At 45.3% G+C, this 23,792-nt stretch overlaps 1 pseudogene; it reads left to right on the forward strand.

Moving 5' to 3' along the window:
• The window catches only part of LOC149326523 (uncharacterized), a 62,133-nt pseudogene extending 44,553 nt beyond the window's left edge, over positions 1 to 17,580 (forward strand).
• Positions 17,581 to 23,792: the final 6,212 nt, after the last annotated feature.

The raw sequence follows: 23,792 nt of genomic DNA on the forward strand, positions 1-23,792 counted from the left end.
GTTGAAGAAAAAAGGAAAAAAAAACTATTGACGCTTAATCACCCCTGCCGGTCCGTTGATCACACTATAATGAGAAAATGCGCCACTGCCTTAAGTTGCGACAAGTTTTCTGGAACATGTGTATCCTTGAAAGATTGTGTCGTGTTGGTTGATCGTATTTTGGGTCATGTGAATGCAGAGCAATTCCGTGAGCAAGCGTGGTGGTAGAGATTTTTGCTTAGCAGTCACACGAGCCACGTCCAAGACGATGGCTTGGCCAGTGTCTTTTGATTTTCCGTTAAAGATTTGAACAATTATTGCATTGACAGACATCATTACGTTTATAGGTAATGACGGGATGTGGCCCTATATGAACCAGGATCAGCCGATGGCTGTCGCCAGGAGACGCCCAAGCTGGAGCAAACTTTAGACCTTGAGTTCTGCACACGAGGATACTTTGCAGAAACTCGGAAGGACCAACAGCCCTGATCTGCCGGGGTAAACCACAGACATTCGCAAGCCAACTGCAAAAGCCGCTGCCATCGTGGAAACCCCGAGAGCTGTAATCAAAATCCACGAGAGGATAAAGTTGTCCGAATTAGCCAGCGATTAGCACAACTAAATTTCTATCGGTGTGGATAAAGTGGTCACATTACGTCTCAGATCCTCGCCCTTCAGAGCACGAAACCTCACTGTTCGTGAAGCGGCAGCGAGAAACAGCTGTGAGCCCTAAAGTGCTCCGTTTTCCACGCTGGTGATCGATGGCAAATAATTACGTGAGGCGTGTTCTTCGCGTCAGCGTTCCGCATTGCGCGTGCCTCTGGCCGCCGGACAATGCGGGTGAAGTGCTTGGCCTGTCCGTCCCCGCCCTTCTTCATTGGTGTCGTTAAGGAATAGCTGCTTGAGCTGTTTCACCATCATGCATGATTGCGTATTGACGGATTATTCCAGACTTGCGTGGCCGTCTCTGCAGTGTGTGGTGAACATTCAAGTCGTTTCCAGAGCAGAACGGAAATATTTTTTTATGTATGCTGCATTGTTCACAATATGGTGGTGCCTAAGCTGGTAGACATCGGGCAGGAGCCATGTTGTCAGGGCCATGTTACCACCGGCCGACCTCTCCACCTTTCCCTCATTAAAATTCCTTTCTCTCTCTCTCCGGAAAAATGAACTCTTCAAAATATTGGGAAATCTGCTTAAGCTATGTGTTTGCGGGCAGGCCGATATTTTTGTCACGTCATTGGCAAGCAGTGGGAGAAAGTGGCCGAATTTCGTTTCTATTTCAATCGCCTTATTGCCAATGCATCACTGCGACAGGTGGCTACACTATGCAAATCGCAAACGCTTCGTGGGAAATACTAGGCGACCGCTAAAGGGCTATCGAGAGACAATGCTGCGGTAAGTTCACAGGCGACGACTAAACCGACCAGTTTATTAATTAATTAATTTATTTAATACGTAAACGTCCAAGACCCATAGGCACTACAGAAAGGAGTGTTGAGTTTGTAACATTAGTTGCAGAACAATAACAACTAAAAAAAACTTCTTTAACCGCGATCTTGAAGTGAATGGCATCACAAATGGAGACTGTGTAGGCGAGAAGGCGGTTCCATGCAGTAGCTGTTCTTGGCCAAACGGAAGAATGGTGCGAACTAGTACGGCAAGTTGGCACTCCAACCTTGTGTTGATGATTGATGCGAGATGAGGTGCAGATGGATGCGGTGAAAAGATTTTGTTTCAGGAATGGATTTTTGGAGTTCTGGATTTTCGGAGTTTTGGATTATTGGAGTTTTGGAGTTTTAGAGCTTTGGGGTTTTGAAGTTTTGGAGTTCTGGATTTTCGGATTTTCGGAGCTTTGGAAATTCCGAGTTTTGGAGATTCGGGGTTGTGGAGTTTCGGAATTTCGGATTTTTAGAGCTTTGGAGTTTTGGAGTTCTGGATTTTCGGAGTTTCGGAGTTTTGGAGTTTTGGAGTTTCGGAGTTTTGGAGATTTGGGGTTGTGGAGTTTCGGAATTTTGGAGTTTCGGAGTTTTGGAGTTTCGGAGTTTCAAATTTTTTGAGTTTTGGAGTTTCGGATTTTCGGAGTTTCGCAGTTTCGGAATTTTGACTTCTTGGAGTTTTGGAGTTTTGGAGTACATTTTTTGAAGAAGACATAGGCGCAAGGTCGTTAGACACATAGAAAGGTCAGGCAGAATAAGTGTATGTTTCGTGGAAATCACCCTGGATTGATTTCACTGGTGCACTGGTTAAGCGATGCGGCACTGCCCTTCGGTGGCAGGTGTGCCAACGTTGGAAATACAGAGACTTAGGCTGCTCTTCCCGAGCACCTCTCAAGAGCATTCATTAACTGAGCTGTCACCCGCCATGGTGGGCACTGCGTATAGGACAGTCCAAGGCTGCTTGATAGCATCCAAAGTCACACAAGCGGGCCAGTAGAGACGCATTTCTGGCGATGCTGGGTGTCAGTCATGGTTCAGCGAGAGATCATTCGGCAGTGTTCAGCACCTTGAACGAGTTAACAAACACGAGTATATTTCGCAGACGCCGGGTTGCTAAATGGAGAGTGGTATCTACTGTAGCAGGCAGATAAAAGTCGTAAAGAAGAAGGAAAGAAGCCAGGCTAAGCACAGCAACACGAGGCGATGTCAATGCCGCTCAAGCGCAGGTTCATCTTCGTCTTTCGCTCAAATCTGCGTCTTCACTTATTGCGTAAGCAATACTGCGCCAGGTTTCGAGCCGTCGCGTACCTCCCGGTCGTGGTCACGGTAGACCTTTAACCGCAGTGAGGTCAAAGAGAAGGAGCGCCGTAGCCATAGCAACCGTTTCAGCGTAACGGCGTTACTACACAAACTCTGTCGAGGCTGGGAATCGAACCAGGGCCTTTGGCACTTGAAGCGGAGACGCTACCACTCCGCCGTGAAGGCTCAAGATTTTAGCATTAATAAAGGCGCATATAGTGAATGCATGGGTTTAATAAATAAAATAAAATATATAAAAGAACAAAAATAAGAACAGAAACGAAAAATTGCCTGAGGCTTATTTCTGGTTAAACCGGCCAAGTTGCGTGAGCAGTGTCGAGAGCGCTTGACTAGGCACGCGGCGGCGGCGGTCCTGCCATCATAAGCAGCGTCGAGAGCCGTTGCCATAGCAACCGTTTCAGCCGCGCTCCACCAGGCGGCAGGACCGTCGCTGCGCCGCCGCCGCTGCCGCGCCACTTGTCGCGCGCCCTCGACGCTGCTTACGCAACTTGCCCGTTTAACCAGAGCTAATCCGTAGCTAATTTTTTTACAATACATACAAGGTGTTTCAGGGATTAATTAAAATTTTCTAAAGAAAGGTTTTTAGGGTAAAGATGTGTATTTGCAGCATACTATAACCAGTTTAACAGCACTTCCTGGGCGTGTTGGGAAACCAAGCTTACAACTACACGGCGCAAAGACAAACCCGGAAAAGTATGGAAACACCACAAAGCGCTGACTTCACCAAAACTTAATGCCGCTTGCAGCGTAAACAAATACCCTATTGCGCGCATGTGCAGCAATGAAAGGAAAAAGGAGATGTTACGCTTTATCTGGCACCGGCATCACGTTGCACCAGTACCGACTCTCCCACGAACAGGCAAGGAAAACGCAGGCTAAAAAACTATCACGCACGAACCCAAGATGCCCAGGGTTAAACCCCCACATCCATAACTCAGTGCAGGTTATATTCCTAAAAAATTGCCGCTCTTCTTCGGAAGAACCACAATAGTTCACAAATACTAGAACAAAGTGGCGAGGGAGATGGTGGAAGCTTCTGAAATTGCTGAGAGAGTGGACAATTGTGTCAGCACTCCACTGGTGTTTTTGAATGAGAAAGAGAGCCAATTTCGCTGCACAGTGCGAGAATACACGCGCTTTCGAAAGCATGTATTCGAAGCAACCCCTCCAGTGCAGCTAAAAAAGCCAAATTTTCACGAGCGACAGCGCCAAGAGTAAGCGCGTTTTCGAAATTCTACTCTGTGATAGGGCTATTACCAGCGACCGTCTGCAAAACAACCGGCTACAGTTGCGACTAGGTGCCCAGTTTTACTAGTTAATAAGTTAATTACCAATACTTAGTTAACCAGCTTACTACGACACAATATTAATCGGTTTTGTAGCGTCCGCCAAATCTGATAATAATATGCCGCAAATCCGTATTTTTACACCAAAAAGCCTATTTTTGAATTTTTTAAAGCCTGCGCTGAAACACCCGCCATATACACGCCTAGCGGGAGGTCCATAACTCGGAAGGACGGTTGGCAGCTTGACACAAGACAGACTCCTGAAAAACAGACAAGCCAAAAAACAAATCATCACTGTCAACTAGACTACGTTCACTGCAGGACAAAGGCCTCTCCAATACCTGTGCATTTAACCCTGTCCTTTCGCAGCTGGTGCCGCCGTATCCCCTCAAACTTCTTTATTTCACTCGCCCTCGTAATTTTCTGCCGTCCCCTGCTACGCCTGCCTTCTCTTGCTATCCACGCCGTTCCCTTATGACCACGGGTTATCTCGCCGTCCCATTGCATGCCCTGACCAAGCCGATTTCTTCTTCTTCACTTCGGCTAGATTATCATTCACCCCGGTTTGTTTTATGACCCACTCTGCCTTCTTCCGCTAGCTAGCTCTCTTGTCCTCAATCAAATTTGAAGCCTGTTTGGTATCCAGCACGCTTTTGCCTCGTGGGTTAATGCCGGTAAGAAACAGCTGTTACAAACTTTTCTCTCGCGAGATCGTGGTCAACGACTTCCATAATCTCACGAAACAGGCAAACAAAAACACATCGGATAAAGACGGGGAATGCACACTATAGGTGCTACCGCACTATAGTGGGACTGATCCTGATAAATCCAACGACTAGCATTTCTTCTGATGTCATGGCAAGTTTTTCAAGTACACCTCCTGAAACAGGTGCTACATGCGCGGAGTGCAGGCAAACCCGGTGCTTATCGTCCCAGCGTTGCATGTTGTTCGGTCCTTCCCTGTTCTACATGTGGTACTGGAGCAGTATGTTATGCAGGAGGAAGGGGGTGGTAACGCCGGTTCTATAAAGCACACGCCTTTGAAAAGAAAGCGGCTTCATGACGCTCTGGTGGATTCCTTAGTAAGGCTGGAAGTTGCCGCGTGCTTGAGAATCGATGTAAGTAAAAGCCCTCGCACGCACATTTCTAAAAACTTTTGCGATGTTGACACACGAATTACTGTCAGCACCGTACCCGTTGAAGTCACGCAAAACCTAGTCTTATTTACCTTTTTCTTTTCAGCGTGCTCTCCCTGCGTGAATGAATTTCATTTGGTTCGCACGGGTGTTATACCAAGCATAGAAGCTGATCGCTTGTCTCCAGCGTACGTTTGCCAGGTGAGCGGTATTAGAAAACCGAATATGCCTTACTTTTCGCAGCAGCTGCTAAAGAATTGCGCGAGCTTCACGGGAGAGCAAAAATTTGCAATCATGTTTTTTGTTTTTTTTTCACTAGCAGCTCTATGAAAAGCGCAGCGATCGAGAGACACGGCGCCAGTTTTCAAGAAACATGCTTAGTTATTCAGTCATTCGGGCTCTACATACAAGAAGTGGAAGCGCAATTTTTATTTACCCGCTACTCACGTTTTTCTTTTATTCTGGCAAAGCCGGACAGGTAGTTTATTGCTCACAATCCGATTGAGCAAGCGCTTCATGACAACTGTAATCAGGACTGATACACGGTAAGGCTGCGCCATGATAAGAATGCGAAACTAAAAGAATACAGCGTTCTTTCCTAAAACATGGGCAGCAGAATGTCACCAATATATCGTTCATATAATTTTATAAGGTCGCGCAAAATTCCAGCCCCTATCACTGCGGTTGGCTATGAAGGATGCGATAAGACAGTTTTAGCTGGCCGGTTTTACGGTCCCCTCCGCTTATGCTTGCCCGCTCAACATAAGCATAGCGGGAGTGCGGCGAGCAAGTTTTATAAAGCAAATTGTTCTGCTGGTAAGGTTAAGAAGAGTGGTTTTGACTTGTGACGCCATCTAGAGGTGAAAAATAGAACCGATTGTTGAACAAACTCAAAATTTGTGCTTCCAGTACAACCCGCCACGCTGGCTCATTGGTTACACCGCTCGGCTGCTGACTCGAAGACGCGGGTTCAATCCCGGCCGCGGCGGCTGAATTTCAATGGAGGCGAAATTCTAGAGGCCCGTGTACTGTGCGTTGTCAGTGCACGTTAAAAAACCACAGGTGGTCGAAATTTCCGGAGACCTTCACTACGGCGTCCCTCTTAGCCTGAGACGCTTTGGGACGTTAAACACCAATAAAATAATAAACCAAACCTTTTAGTTCATATCCACTGTGCGGATTTCAGGGAGTGGATTCCAAGATAAGGAAAACGTACCCGGGGGCGGCAGACAGTTAGGTGGGCGGATGAGATTAAGAAGTTTACGGGGATACGACGGCCGCAACTGGCAATGGACAGGGTTAATTGGAGAGACGTGGGAGAGGCCTTTGCCCTGCAATGGTAATAGTCAGACTGATGATGATTATCAGTTCATATCTCTTTGTGTTTGTTTGCTTGGAACTTTACTGGTTTTGAGTGAACAAGGTTGCTTAAAGGCACCTGATCGGGCAACTCAGTGAAAGAAAACGCGACTTGCATTGGTAGTTTGATCCACACCGACCAATGCCGCACTCTTCGTGCGTGGCGCTGCTTTCAACCGCTATTTTAGTGTTTTTCCTGCTGTCTACGCTGCGCAAAACAAGAATTCAGACTGCGGCAGTGTATGTACCCTTTCGCGCTATTAAACTGTAGATAAATACACGATAACCTCATTTCGAAACGTTTGCAGTTTGTCGGGGTGAACACTTCTGCATACCAGTGCACAAACGTCTGCTCATTAGCAAAATAAATTGAGACAGGCGTGAAGGCGGCGACTTTCTCGAATATGCTCTCTATTTATCTGGAAGTAGCTCGTAAGGAGGTTAACGCGGTTTTCGCAGCTCGCAACGTCCAATCGTGCTTTGTTTCGATTGCGGCATTTTCAAACACCCGGTTCCACATCAGCTCACAGTCGCGCTAGAGGATTCACCACGACTACGCAGCGTTGCAAACAGCGAACTTTGTAAATTGTAAGCGCTTTCAACGATTTTAGCCTATAAAATCAGCTCTTGAGAGAGTGAAACTGGTAAGCGCTCTCAAACGCTACCGTCGAGCCAGAGGCAGACTTCTTGAACTAACCAGAAAATCGGAGGCATTTCCATACGATGCGACGCTGCACTAAACCGGCGCGCCTGCACAACGGAGGCGCCGCTCCGCTTACCCGCTAGCGGGTGAGCGTGCTGCACATGCACACTTGAGCCTCCACCTCGCTCAGATCTCTAGCGGACCACAAAACCGGTTAGCTAAAAGTGTTTAATAAAGAGCCAACTGGGAAGCATTAAAGGCGTGGCTCTCAGCCTCAAGACAGTTCGCTTAGAAACAGGCTCGCAAAATCACTGAAGTGCCTGCCTCACCACTCGTATAACTGTTAAGGCGATTTTAGGATTTTTTTTCTCGGCGACGGCAACTTTAAAATTTCTTCCTGGAACGTTCATCCAGCTGCGCATCATGAAATGACGAAAAAATTCTAATATATGAGAAACACAATCATAGTCACCCTTCAAATCATCGCTGGCGCACGCGCCGCGGAAACTGATAATCATATCGCTGCTTCAAGAATAGGCCACGTGAGGTCCGCAGAATCGTCGGAACGATCGCGCCGCGTTTCTCAGTGCACTAGGTGCCCCGTCAAGATGTGGACGGTGCGACTGAGTGGTGTTCCAGAGCAAGTCAACCACGGTGCCGTTTCCATCAACGGCAAGGTGTACTCGTTCGGCTCTTTTCACGAGGACGGGCCTCACCCCTTAAGGAACCTCGTCGACGTGTCCATCTTCGACCCTGCAGCGTCGCAGTGGGATATCGTGCTAACACATTCGCCGTTGAATGGCCAGCCGAATAGCATTTTTCGTCGCACCGTTGTCGCCTATGGTCACTGCGCGTACCTTTGGGGCTTGCGGAACGGCTGGCAGCCGGAAAGCGTCCTTTATTGTTTCGACACCAACACCATGACATGGAGCTGCCCTCAAGTGAACGGCGATGCGCCGACACCGCATTACGGCGCCTCAGCTTGCATGGTCGGTCAGCGCATGTATGTCTTTGGTGACGCGGATTTTGCCCAAGATGTCAGCGCGCTTGACCTGGATACCATGGAGTGGCATCGTGTCCCCACCAATGGAGAAGTCCTTGCTCCGCGATCCTTCCACACAGCCTCTTTAATCGGGACCCGCATGTATGTGTGGGGAGGTGGCATAGCTGCCCCTTTTCTCGCTGGTCGCATTGAAAATGTCTACTCTTTATACTACCTGGAAACAACAACCTCGACCTGGGTACGCCCACAGGTACAAGGCTTTCCCCCCGTGGCTCGGTACGGGCATTCAGCCTTTGTCTACAGAGGCGAGCTGTACATCTTTGGGGGGTACAACCAACTTATGGACACTTTCTGTGCAGACATGCACAAGTATGACCCCGAGGCATCGTGCTGGACTGAAGTGAAGCCGTGGGGCTCAGGACCGTCTGCCAGGTGGTTTCCAGGCTGCTGCATTTCTGGCGAAAGAGTGTTCGTGTTCGGCGGCTATGGCCCGGAAGCGAACATGCAGGAAGGGGAGATTATTGAGGAGCAAGCGACGCTGACCGATCTTCACGTGTTGCACTTGGAACCGACATTAAAGAATTTATGCCTGCTTGCGGTCATCGATGCACGACTGGATGTAGGCGAGATCAGACTCATTAGAAATCAGGTCAACGCTATCCTCTCACCCTAATCGAAGTCGCTAGGCAGATGCTGCACTTCAAGCAAATGGAGCCCCTTCGACGAATCTATATTTCTCGTCGCCGATAAATGAGTTTTCAACCTAGATACCTATCTCGTGAATAAACACTTTTACTGTAAAAACTTTTCGTCTCACTCTCAGTATTCTGACGCAGCAGTGTCGGTAGTGTTCACTTGATAATGATGTAGCAGTTTGTTAATTTTTAATAACACGACAAGTTTGTCCGAAGGCTTATTTACTACTGCATATCGATTTCACTCCATACTAGCATTCCTTTTTTGGTGATTCGGGATAATATTACTTCGCTTCAGTCTCAAGCTCGTGTCTAGCTGCATGTAGCACCTACAAGACATCTTTTTCAAGGCAGACGGCAGTGCGACTTCCCCGATGAGACAGTAATCCTGCATTTCAGTTGGGCTCCAGGATGGATTCTTCTACATCTGCACTGCTTCGAAAAAGACGCGGTTTTCCCCTGTTCTTGCATGTTGGTCCACAGGTTGATCCGATAGAATATAATCGGTCGCAATGCTGACGACTCTATATTTTCGGGTCATATCTACAGTTTCCTAATAACATCTCTCAACGAACCGACAACGATCCATGTGTTAACCTTGCCCGGTAGTACTCTTGATGGCTTGTGTATCAGATCGTATAGAAGGTAGTCGACAGCATGCTGGCCGGAACAAGAAATTTCCTTTTTTATCCCCACGTCGTATCAATACGGATGTGGCGGTGGCGCAGACGCACATGGCGTATCAGTTAGATTCCTGACGAACCATTGCACTATCGCGATAAAATTGGCGCTGCGCTTAACGAGCAACGTCATGTGGTTGTCTTCCAGACCTTGCCCACTTCAGGAAATTCAGAAGGCAGAGAACCACGCTAGAGGACGCTGCGGACGGCATTGAACAACGCCTTGTCTGAGCGACTCTACGCATTTTATCGGGAAGGATGAATAGTTCGTGCTAGTCGAAAAAATCTTCCTTTGGGCGCGCTTTTTCTGTAGAGAAACGCAGCTCGTGTTCGCGGCTTTAATAAAACTGCGCGAAAGAGCGCTGTTTTTGCCCAACCCATTTTTTTTTTGGCCAGAGTGAATAACCACGCGGTGTCTCATATAAAAACTGACATTCAATGCAATCTTAAAACTAAACTGCGACACAAATGCGCGTCAGGTTTTCTTCGTATCTACATATTGCATTTTCTCAGCTCGCTGTGATTCTTTTTTCTTTCAGTGTGTCTTTCAGTGGCCGAGGTCTTTCAGTGGCTTTCGCGCCAGGGTTCTGACTCTACGGTCGCGGGTCGAATGTTGCCCGTTTCCATCGAGACAAATTACAAAAACACGTTTGGCAATGTCGGTGCGCGCTAATGAATTTCAGGTGGTTAAAAAATATGGTTTTCGCACGGGCGTAGGGCTAGTGCGTTCATTACAATAACACAGACTTCCATTACCGTGCTCACACAGGCAGTACGCCCGGACAGATTTAGTTAACACCTATAGTGTATTTATTATCACTCAGATTTTTTTTTAAAGGCCGCTGAACCGAAAGCCCTCAAGTACGGTACTGCCCAAACTCTACGTACAGCCTCGGGGCTCTAAACACGCAAAACCCTACCACTCCAAAGCTTTAACGCGCTTCAATGGGGCACGTACCGCTCCCGAGTCTGTGAGAAATCACAGACACGCTAAGCGCATGCGTCATTTACTGATTGTCCAAGAAGTCAGCCGCTTCCTCGCCATTAGGTAGGCGCGCGCCGCGTCATTCATCACTAAACTGACCACCGCTGAACATCACTGGCTCATGGTGCAGCTGCTGGGCATCTGCACACATTTTCGGGCCCGCGGAGAGACGGACGCAAGAGGCGCCAGCTGCACGCGAACATAGAAAGTACTTCGCAGCAAGTGAACATGGTCAGTCAAAGCGCCGCGGCGTCGGGTGCCCGATAAAAGCCTCAGAATGCTCGGCGAAGGAATGCGGGCCGGTCGTGGCGCAGCTGCCAGTTTTTATAGGTGTAGCGAAAATACTGCTCGAGTTCCCTAGTGCGGAGTCCTCATATTGGTGCTATTTCTTCAAATATCAACGTTGAGTGTACGAGCGAGTTTACTTTCTGTTTAACCTTCTCGGATATCCTCAAGCAGTTATTTGTCTTTGTAAAAATTACTGACATTGTTCTGAGGTTTTCTTCCTTGCGAATACAGGCGCGAGTCTAATATAAGAGCTGTGTGCTCTCAGAGCAGGTTAATGTGTACGGTGTCCATTGGGCAACGTAGGGTATAGATTGTTTTTTTTTTGCGCACACAGCAAAATAAAGCGTCTCTTGTGAAACTATGCAAGTTTTTCACCATGGCATCGTTAGGCCCGGGAAGGAATCCTTTGTAACTTCCGCCCTTAGAACTGCTCTTCTGCCTTAGTGCCGATGCATCTGCTGTTTAGGAATTTCTGTGAAGCTTGCGTTTCGCGTATAAGCAGACATGACCCGGGAAATGAGTGGCATTTTATGAGAGGCGTTGGAACCAAGGGGGTGAAGCTTTCTATTGTCCCCAAGACGCCACGAACAACTGACGCTGGCGCCAATCCCTGCGACCAAAACACGCAGGCGCGGGGGTTGTTCACAAGGCATCTGCTTCTGCCGTGGACTGGGAAAAATCGGGCCACCTAATGGATAGTGGGCGGATGTAGAGTTGTCCGACTGCGCCCCGCCGCGGTGGCTCCGTGGTTACAGTGGTCGGATGCTGACCTTAAAGACGCGGGTTCGATCCCGGCCGCGGCGATTGAATTTCGGTGAAGGCAAAATTCCAGAAGCCCGTGTACTGTGCGATGTGAGTGCAGGTTAAGGTACACCTGGTGGTCGAAATTTCCGGAGCCCTCCACTACGGCGTCCCTCATAACCTGAGTTGATTGGGACGTTCAACCCCACAAACCATCAACCAGTTGTCCGACTGCCCTGCGTGCGGCAGTGGGCCGCGCTTTACACGGGTCTTCCTACACTATTCATTTCTTGCTGTGGCATGGTAAAGTTCGCTGCTCTGCTAGTGAAGTGTAGTAACCGAGGCTCGGGCCTAATTTAGCAGGAGTAGAGAAGACATTTCTGCATTGTGTTATTGCCACTTATGTCCTTGTCGTTACTGTCAGTCTAAAAGAGATATTTCTAAAAAAAAGCATTGTCTCCATTACAGAATTCCACACGACTCAGATAATCTGTGTCGACATACCAGAGATGTGAAGTTTATCGCAAACGGCGGACCTAACAATCGAAGTCCATCAGATTGGGCATCATTCACGCAATAAGTGTGCAATCAATACGCGCATACTGTTCGTGCAGTAGAGAAGGATCCTTATGTGCACAGTGAGTTCACGCAATTTAATGCGTGCACGATGTATCTTGCAATCGTAGATAGCTGCAGAAAACTTCCATGTACTAATGCAAACACTTGAAAGCAAACCACTATCACGCTAAGGCCTTCACTTTACGTGTTAATATATGCGACATCAACAAAATTAAATTAACATTGAGATGCACAATCGGCTACCTTGATGTGCCAACCCTTCTGCGGAGCAAGCATGATGACTGTTTTGTCAATGGTAGTGAATAAGGTGCAGCCCTTACAAAAATGCACATTGAGAAGCAATTAACTGTTTATAGAGTATTTGTTGAGTCAACAAAAAGTCTATTAATACTCAAATCCTAATGACATTGGACTATAAAAAGTCAATATGTTCTTGACTGGTATACCCAATATAAATTTAATTGAATACAAGTGAATTAAAACTCAATCAACAAAAGATCAATTTACATCGATTTCTCACTATGTCATTAAAAAGTCAATAAGTTCTTGACTAATTTGACCCAATACAAATTTAATTGACTTCAAGTGAATTAAAACTCAGGCAACAAAAATTCTATTTACAGCCCATTTCTCACGACTCATTAAAGAGTCAATATGTTATTGACTGATATGACCCAATATAAATTTAATTGACTACAAGTGAATTAAAACTGAAGCAACAAAATTCCATTTACAGCCCATTTCTCACGACTCATTAAAAAGTCAATATGTTATTGACTGACATGACCCAATATAAATTTAATTGACTACAAGTGAATTAAATCTCAAGCAAGAAAAAATCTATTTACAGACGATTTCTCACGAGGCATTTAAAAGTCAATATGTTATTGACTGATATGAGCCAATATGAATACAACTGACTACAAGTGAATTAATACTTTAGCAACAAAAATTAAATTTACAACAGATTTCTCACCAATTATGGAACCAACCACAACAACAGCTCAAACGATTCCCATTTCAGCTGAACAGCATTTATTCATATTATATCTGCTATGGGAGAGGTCATGATGTTGAAGTTGGTTGTAGGTTGTGACTCGGGAAAACACTGCTCATGAGGTCGCTTCGCAGTGTAAAATTTAACGTATAACTGAACACAGTATTCTTTTTTGGTCCCAAGTTAGAAATGTGGTATGAAACTCTCCTTAGGTTGGAAGTGCACAATGTAAGGGAGAGCTAACTTGAGTTACTGATTCATAAATGTGACAGCATAGTGGTGCAGAGGCAGCATTACCTGAATGCCGGGCGTTTCAGGAATCACTTTCAAATATTTTCAAAAATAGGCTTTTGGGGGTAAAAATATCGTTTGTGCTATCACCAGTGTTGGCGGACAACAGAAAGCCGGTAAATTGTCTTCAGTAAGCTGGTTTACTAATTTTTAATAAATAACTTTTTAATCAGTAGAGTTAGACGCCTAGTTGCAATCAGAGATTTGTAGCTGGTCGTAATAGCCATATCAGTTTTTAGAATTTGGAAAACGCGATTACCCTTGGGGCTGCGGCTCGACAAAATTTGGCTTTTTCGACTAGTTACATGCACTGGAGGGCTTGCTTTGCCTGCATGCTTTCGAAAGCGAATGTATTTTCGCACGATGCATCCAAATTTTGCATCCAAATTGCATGCTATCAGTCACAGTTTTAGTCAAGAACACTGTAAAAAAAAATCCGTCAAAATGACGGTAAATATGTTGGCAGCTCTATTTCCAAGCATCTAACCGTCAAAATGACAGCCGGCCGTCATTTCCAAATGACGGTGTTTTTGATCTTTTTTACGTTCTGCTTGTCAACTAGCAATACAACTGAGCCGTCAAAATGACGGCCTCATGTCTTTTCATGTTACAGTATGGCGTCATTTAAACGGTTCGCTGTCAATATGACGGCATGGCGTCTATTCATTATACAGTGTTTTTGTCAACCTGAAATGCATTTATGTCGTTAGTATGACAGCCGGAGGTCTTTTTATGTAAATTGTGGAATCAATTCGGAATAACAGACACCAAATCTAAGTTTCGAATCTTGTTGCAAACGATGTGTTACACATTAGAATGCATAGATCAACGCACGGCGATCCGTGCATAACCGCAATTTACAAGTTAATTTCTTGATGTCTTTCGGTTTCACCAGCCAAGCAATACATGTGACATGTATTTGGATTATTCCACGTGAGGCATGAATCAAACTACAATATAATGGCTGACACATAGTGTTCATTCACGAAGATATGAGAACAAATGACGTATAAGCAATTATATTTTTTTTCATGCCTCACGCGACCTAAACAACTTCTACACATCACAGCAACCAATTGCCTCATGCAACCAAAATAGTACCAAGAAACTGGATTATCTGTAGCGGTTGCAGCTAAATACCATGTGGTGATCCATTTGTTCTAATGTATTACGCATTATTTTAAAGATGAAAACACACAAGCAGAAATTTGTCTATACTTCAAATTTTTCTTTGTCAATCTCGAGCACACTTAAATTAATACGACAGCCTGGTGTGTTTTCTGCACAACCTATAATTCTGTACAGTTACGGTCCATATTTATGTGTATTGCTACAGGCCTAAGCAAGGTCGGGCTGATGGTCATCCTTCTTGACACGATCTCAACTGTTGTTTCTGTCCGTTGTTTGAACTTTCTCTTGCTCCTTCCTTGATCAAGAGTACCCCGAATACTGGAAGTCTACAAGATCGCTTGTATCTTTTGTTAGTTTCTGAAGCTAAAGTTGTTTGAATTATGCAATATCTTATGAAAGATGCTGAAAAAATTGATATCCTTTGAAGGTATTTATTGCTCATAAGTGCTTTGTTACTTGCCGAAATACAAAAATGGCGTGAAAACTTGCAGCTCCTGTTCACCTTAGGTGCTTCCCCCAATAACATCCATGGACCATGGCATCTGAAAAACAGAAAACAACATATATCCAGGTTAGATACAATGATGATACACAAAGAATATGTACAAAATTGTACAATATGAAGCAATGAGAAAAGGGCCACACCAAGACAAAAAATGACAAGGAACAAATTTGTTGCCATCATTAAATACTTTTAAATGAAATCAAAACATAATTCTCTTTTCTATAAAAGGGAGATAACACATCTGTCCAACTTCCATTTATGAACTGTGTTGTGTTTCAACTGTCATGCACAACAATGAATTTTAACCTGACTCTTTAACCTGGCGTGCAAGGCATGGGCTTTGTCAAGCTGCGACGACAGCCCACCACTGCACCTTGTGGAAAATTTTGACTGTACTGTAGTTCGAAAGGTGCACTGTCTTGTTCCCTTATTGCATCACCCTTTTGTAAATGTAACCATTCAGGCTATATACACGACGTTACCTTTACATTTACCACTTGAAAGCAACATAGTTATTGTACTTTAATTTGTCAAAGAGAGGTACACATCACATTTCCTCAAGGCAAAGCTTTGATCAGCAGGCAACGGCACATAAACCAATCTAGGCGGTCTTGGGAAGGCAGGTCTGGAAGTAGAAGGTATCAGAAGCATTCCTTTCAACTGGACAACTCTGGCGGATCAATGCATCATTCTGGAGGAAAGCACTTGTGACCATCACAAGGTGTACAACACATGTACTGATAGAGTTACGCATTACTTGCTTCAAGCCTGAGTGAGCAGCGTAGATGACCCAAGATATTTTGAATTACATAAACAATTATACCATGTGTTTTCTGCAATGTCCTGAAAACCGTGGCACGGGACTAGAAGAAGTCGCACACTTTTGGCGGACTTACAAATGATTCATTTTCGGCTCATCCACGTGCTTGAAGCCATTTTTTCTCGCTCAAGCGCCCATGCAAATGAAAAAATCAAGTTCGATCATCTTTCCCTCCTCGGCAAAAAGCGGCACTCTTTCTCTATGCTAGGATAAATGGCTCGCTTATGCAGGACCTCTCATTCTTTTTGATTAAAAATTCTTCAACCAGCCCTCGCTCGTGCAAGGACTTCCACCTGCTAGTAATGTTTGTGCGGTGAAACAGAGGCTAACATTTGCTACAGTCCCTCACATGCAATGCCAGGTTGCTCCCTGTGCTCACATGCAATGTGTTTCCTGAGGCATTCATTCAGGCATTGCCCAGCCTGCTCGATGTATACTTTCCCACAGCACTTGGGGTTGAATACACAACTACCACCGCACACTTTGTGAACCTTGTTTGGTGGTTGGTCTTGCATGCTCGTTCTCTGCACAGCCAGAGATGCGGGTAAAAAGACCAGATAGCTCATGAGGGGCTGAAAACACCATGTTGACACCAAATTTTTGGGATGCTCTTTTCAGCCCATGGGAAATTTTATCGAAGAACAGGATCACCTGAGTGTTTCTTGTCCCATACTTCCATAAAATTTCCCATGGGTTGAAAGAGTGTCCGAAAATTTTGGTATCAAGTTTGTGTTCAGCCTGCAAGACCAACTACCAATTGGAGTTTACAATGTGTGTAATGAGGGTTGTGTATTAAATCCATATGTCCAGTGGGAAAGTATACATCAGGCAGACTCGGCAATGCCCGAATGAACGTCGCAGAGAACACGGCAAGAAGTTGCAAGCAGGCACCGGCAGCAACCTTGCTTTGCATGTGAAGGACTGTAGCAAATGCTCGCCTGTTTCACAGCACCAACATTATTAGCAGGGGTAAGTCCAGACATTAGCAAGAACTGCTTGAAACACTTCTAACAAAATATAAAAAAGAATAAGTGGTTCTCTGTCCTTATCACAGAAAAAGAGTGGCGCTTTTTATCGGGAATGGAATGACAACTGGGCTTGAGTGTTTCATTTGCATATGCGCTTGCAAAAATAAATCAGCTGTAAGTTCGGCGGTAGTGTGTGTACCTTCTCATCGGCCTGTGTCTCAGTTTTCGCTGTTTTTTTTTTGTTAGAACACGAAATAACATGTAACAAATTTGATAAACATTGTAAGCGATGATGCACGATATGAATAGTGCCAGCTTGCTGTGCTAAGGGCTGCCAAGTTATAAGATTACTCACAAGTGCATTTACCAGAAATCCCTGAAAGAAAAGATTTCAGTCCCGCACCTTGTATTGCAGCACCCTATATGAGACCACAAAGCCAAGGAAGCTGACCAGAGGTCAGCTAAGCTTCTTCGTTCGAAGAAGTACTCGATTTTAAGTCATGAATATTATTTGAATAAATTTTTTACTGGTCCTGAAATTCCAACCAACCTTTATAGAAAGGGTCTTTCTAATTATTTCACACTCATTTACCTCTGCAAACTTTCCATAGTGAGAGGGCTGCCGGGTGGATACCAGATGTTGAAACCAAGAAAGGCTCCAAGAAGGAGTCCCACTGCCTTGTCCAGACTGGTTTTGGAAATGCACTCCTCCCTGTCGACTGCAAGGGCAAGTAGGTGGATGTCGCCCACACCTGAGCCTGCATGGGAACAAAATTACTAGCACGTAATACTATTAAAAGTTTTGTTGTGTAATTTCAAGACTAACACAAACTACGCATACGGCAAGCTTTGGGCCATAGGAAAGACAGAGATTATTCACCCTTAAGGTTATAGGACAGCGAAGGCTCTTGATCTGGCCTGGTCTTTTGTTTTCGAATATTTATTCCTAGCAAGGTGCTCGTTCTAGAAAATCGGGGTCCGCTTGCACGAAGCTATCACAGCTTGCTGCAGGTGCACCGGACTTCGGAGTTATCACGCCAAACTACGGCCAGTGCAGCAGGAACATACAACAACCAGCGGGCCGCCCGCCGCCGCCTCGCAATGGCTGCAGCGTTAGGAGCCGGGGCGAGTACAGCCGACCGAAGAGCTGCAGAACAGTTCCGGACAGATGAAATAGGCGCGGAAGAGCGCGCACGTAAACGATACAGGCGTGCTCGAGATGTCCCGGCAAAAAACGAAGGGAAAGGCGGACGCACCTACTACAGGTAGAACCAATACGGCAGCGAACACACGGGATCATCGCGATGCGGGTCAATTGAGCCCCTGCGGCTGTTCTAAAAACTGGATGCAGGACACGTCTTGAGCAAGACGATGAGTGCGTGCTATACTTTTGGAACAGTAAGAGTTTTAAAAACAGTGAGGCCGATTTAATTCGAAAGCCGAATACGCACCGAAGGAGCACTATGGGGTGATAGCTGTCATGCCACATCTTGCCAGCCGCGCGACAGCGTTGTTTACAACAGCCACAAGCGCGCGATCGGCTCGCATCGCAACGGGCTCGCGTGTTCCCTCCACCTTTGTGTAGAAACATACAAGGCCACCTTTCGCGTTAGGAAGGAGCGGGCTCACAAGGAACGCACAGAAGAAAGTTTGCAGAGATGGTAACGCTTGTGTAGGAAAGCGGGCGAGCACAGCGCGAGACGAATCCACGACGGGCTCACGCACGACGGCCACCGCGGTGTGCACGCCACGACGGCTCGAACGAGACTCTCCGAGCTTGTGTCATACACGTACCGAAAGGAAAATGTAAGCAAATATAGTAAACATGCAGTACACCTACCGTAATCAGGCGCACTTGGCTTGACACAGCAGCCGCTTCCATGAATCCAAGCCTCGCCGTCTTCTCACCGACGCGGAAAAACAAAATGGCGCGAGGACACGAAAAAAAACAAGGCCCGCAACATGATGCGCAACATGGCCCGCAAACACCGACCACGCCAAGATCGCAGGAGGAGGAGGCCAAAAAAGCTTCGTACGTAGCAGAGTCCGCGCCGCGCCAAACCCGACCGCATCGCGATAGGCCATCGGTCGTATGACGTTTGCAAAGAAGAGCTAATCAGAAGGCCGAGAATTTTGTTTATTTTTTTGCGCTCCTCGATGCTCTGCCCTCTCCCCCTGATTCACGGCGAAGACACCGTCTTTTCCAAATGACGCCGAGGACCCGTCAAAACTGACAAAACGGTGACCGTCAAAGTGACGGCTAGTTTTTACAGTGAAGTTCAGAGGCTGAGGTCAGCAGGCTTTCCGGATGATGCTATAATACTGGCATGCAATAAAATACTTTAAAAAATTAAGTCCTATTGTAGGCACAAGACACCGGAGCCTTCAGGTCAGGTTAAAAAGAAATTTGCTGTCGTGCCCTACGTTCACCAGTTGTCCCACCGTTTAAAGCAGGTAGGCCGCAGATATGGGGTAGATGTGCTTTTTCCAGCACCTAATAAGCTGGGCAAAATTTGCACCAGGGTTGATAGGGAAAGCAGAGAAGAAAAACAAAAAAAAGAGAAAAAACGAAGACAAGAAAAGAGTGAAGTAAATCATGATTTAAAGTTCGTCCCTTGTGCCAAGGGTGTGGTGTACAGGGTTCCCTTCATGTGCGGCAAGAACTATATAGGCCAGACGGGAAGATGCCTAAATTCCCGCCTGCGTGAACATAACACCTCTTTGAAAGGGGACCCTTCCTCGAACCTAGCCTTGCACTACAAATAATGTAATAGTAACACCTCCGCGCCTGCTGCCCAACAATGTTTTCCACTTTTTAACAACACAAAGGTCTTGTACAATAACAAAGACAGGTTAACTAGGGAAATTAGCGAAGCATTTCATATTCAGAAAAACCACGACACATGCGTAAGCACTCCATCCGTCCTCGTTAATGAGGGTGAGATATCGTTTCTTGAAGGTCATGGCTGATTGTAACATCTAATCAGTGTTGTTGGCGTCAATCATGCGTGCTCCTGGTTGTTTCTAGAGTATATTTTTTTCATGTTTCGGGCAATAAACCTTCAGTTGCTACTCAGCGCCTGTCCCGTCTTCTTTTCTTGCGTCCCTGTTCCTGCGCTGTTTTTTTCTCAATTCGAGAATTGCAACTGAGGATTTGTTAGTGGTTTATTAGGAGGCACAAAACAAAGGATAATAACAAATGTACGGGATGGAAGCTAGTGACCAATTCACTGTAGGTATGTCATCATGTGAAACTTTGTGTACTATCAGCAACGAATGAAATGCGAGCAAGAAAACATCGGTGGCAACACAATAACACCAAAGTATTAGCTCCTGGATGAGAAATACTAGCGAGGTTATATAACACTTCTAACGAAAAGTCTTCGCGCCTTCGAAAATAAAATAGCAGAAGCCAGTATTCAGCTTCCCCTGGCTAAGAGCTGCGTATTTTCCTGTCCGTGGTTCAGCTGTCTTGTTCGCGTTTCATTTCTTGCTGATAGTACAAGAGGTTAATTGATGGGCATAGTTTGTAGCTCATGTGAGGGACAGTATAAACAGCTTAAATGGCGAGGTTCTGAGAGCAATGGGGCAGTGCATGAGCAGAAAAACTAGCCAGGAATTAACAACTTTTAATGAATTCTCAGTTGTCATGTTTTAGAAATAAGGCTGTTGGTATTTGGGAGCCATGTGCTGTGAAGCTCGGTATTTTAAAAGTGCTGAGGCCTAAGGGATTCTGATTCAGTGTTGGCATTCATGGGTGCTGTCACATTAGCCATCCTCCTTTAATGCAAATAGCAGCATTTGCTAGTTGAGTTTGCAATGGGATCATTATAGCAGTGCATATCATAATAAATATATAATTTTTCTCCCTTAATCTTCAGGAACTGTCGCTACACACAAATGGATTCAAGCTGCCATCAAGGCAATGAAAGATATTCGACTTTCTCGGAAAAGATGCATGCTATGACGCGAGGGGCCTCCAGTGTGACTCATTCGCTGCTTTTGTCTACTAATAAAGCTAAGGTTGCTCTTAGGCAAATGTGAGCGTTTTTTTTGTGCTTTCAATACGTACTTGCTCTTCGTACTTGTCAAGAACATGGATCATGTAATAATTATTTGCATGCTGCTACGTACATACTACCGTGCTCAAATTTGAGAGACCCCTGTGAGTTCTTGCCGAATTTTACCAAACTGCATGCGGGCGCCGCCTGACGAAGCAATCCTGTTGTCGAGACTGATGCCCATATGCAATATGACACGTTTCAGCATGCACTTGCATTGGTTTCTTAATTTTGCTCACGATAGTACGTCCAAACATTGAGCATCACTATGAAGACATGTTAGGTAACAAATTTGTTTCTGGATGCTTCACCCTTCCTTTGACATCATCATCCCGGAATGCTACACCAACCGCACCAGGGAACAGTAAACCAAAGCACACCAGAGCTGGTATCAGCCGGCTAGGTCACACCAGATGAGAACACACTATGCCATGTCACAGAACCCATTTCTGAAACCCTGATCTGGAAACACTAGGAAGGGTAATTCGCCAATTTTCTTATGTGCGAGTGTATCACAGTGTTGTGATTTTTAGATCACCACACGCACATAGCGGATGCACTATGTAGCTCGGAACACTGTGGCAAGGTAATAAACAACCAGTAAACTTTCGACTGGATGTATTTAGATCGTTTAATAAACAGTGAGTTAAATGTGAACTGCAGGTCAATTAAATAAAAATGCCAACACTGTTCCCACTTCGAGTTATTGATCAATTCGCTCTCGCCCTACCATAAGCTTGCCGTCCCGGTTAGCTCAGTTGGTAGAGCGACTGCTCCGGTGAAGCGGTGGTCCCGGGTTCGAACCCCGGACCAGGACGAATTTTTCTTTATCTACGAAGTTTCTGAGAAAGCTGTATAGCTTTCCTTTGTAGCCGTATGGCTGCGCTTGGTTGGATGAGAATGAGTAATTGCTCCCTTATTAAGTGTTAATTGACATGCAATTAAATGTGAACTGCAGGTTTATAAACCGTCAGTTAAATATGTATTGCCAGTCAATAAAATCTCAATTTGGATCTATCGAGTTAAGTTAATAAACAGCCAATTGGAATACGGTGGCCAATTTTAAATTGAAACTCAACACGAAAAAGTCTATAAACTGTCAATTAAACCCCAAAAGAATTCATAATAAACTGGCAATTAAATGCTAACTTAATATAAATTCAGTATTAATTGACATGCAATTAAATGTTAACTGCAGGTTTATAAACAGTCAAATATGTATTGCCAGTCAATAAAATCTCAATTTGGATTTATCGAGTTAAGTTAATAAACAGCCAATTGCAATACGGTGGCCAATTTTAAATTGAAACTCAACAAAAAAAGTCTATAAGCTCTCAATTAAACCACAATACAATTTATTGCCGAGACTCAATAAGTATTTAATTAAAACTGGGTACAAATTTTTGTAAGGGCTAGTTTTTCATCCACAGAGCGAAATAAGCAGTGGGTTCCGAGTAGACGAGCATAGGCAGATGTTCCGGTCTTAGCTGTGCGGGTCTCGCTACACCCTTGGCAATTTCGAAGGTCGAGAGCACAAAACAGAACACGACCGTAGCTGTGGCAGCACCGACATTACTAATACATGAAGGAACACAACGCCAGTGTCTGTGACCGGCTCCGCATAGCAGGCGACAGCGCCCGACATGACGCGACTGCACAAGTTCGCGAAACCGAAACCGAAAGACCTTAACCAAATCCAAACTTGGTGCAAAATTGATTAATGTCTCTCAATATTTCCAAAACATGTTTGATTTCGTTCCATCGTCCGCAGATGCATACTCCTTCTAAATACCCTCTTCTCGGTTCAGAAGTGTCGCCCGGCTCTACCTGTAGTCACTTGGGTATTAGTGTAAAGCAAAACCTAACATGATCATCTCATATCACGAACATCGCCAACGAGGCTAATCGTACCCTTGGTTTCATACGGCGCAATCTACCATTTGCCACCCCATCCATTGAATCATTAGCATACATAACTTTTGCCCGGCCTAAATTACAATATGCTTCAGCAATATGGGATCCTCATCAGTCTAACCTCTGTTTACACAAATAAAAAATCGGGCAATACGCTTCATTTATTCTGATTATTCATACTACACTAGTCTGTCTGCTTTAAAGTCTAGAGCCAACTTACCCAGTCTTGAAACGCGACGACAAATTTCTCGATTGTTCCTGTTTCATATATTTTATCATTCACCTTTAGGAGATTTAGTCATATCACCTGCTTATCGCCTCTCAAGCCGTATTAATCACCATAAGGCCGTCTATGGCACCCCACCCCCCCCCCATCCCCGCAAGAACCTCCACCGCTAATTCTCCATCTGTTTTCGTCACGCCATCCTGGGACTGGAATGATCTACCACAGTACGCCGTGCATAACATCAATGCCATCCATTTTAAGAACGCTATCATGACCACTGTCGTTTAACCGCCATCCCCGTTCCCCATGTAACGCCTCATACCAGGGGCCTTTGAGTTATCAAATAAAAAAAAAGAAACACACAAAGGATGAGCGACGGTTGCAAGGGCCGCGCGGCTCAGAAATCAGAAGGGATAGAGAGAGAGAGAGAGAGAGAAAGCTTTTCTACTTTTAGAAAGTTATTGCGGTTCGATCTTGTTTTTATTATAGCCGCTACAGCCGAGCACTGAACTTAAGTTCACATCGGCTGGAGGCGCAGTTACAGCTTAAGCGATATATGCTTTAACAAGAGCTGTTGTCGGGCTAGTTGGTGATCTACGTAAGCCATCTTATATTGCTCTAAAACTACGACACATAAGAGAAGAACACAAGTACCGGATGAGCGCAAACTATCAACTGATTTATTCACGGGCCGAGCCCCTAAATTTTAGAAAAACCCTTGCATGCAAACCCGCACACAAAATGCT

The sequence above is a fragment of the Amblyomma mixtum genome, chromosome 10 (assembly GCF_055824585.1).
Source record: "Amblyomma mixtum isolate Tamu chromosome 10, ASM5582458v1, whole genome shotgun sequence".
NCBI lineage: Eukaryota > Metazoa > Arthropoda > Arachnida > Ixodida > Ixodidae > Amblyomma > Amblyomma mixtum.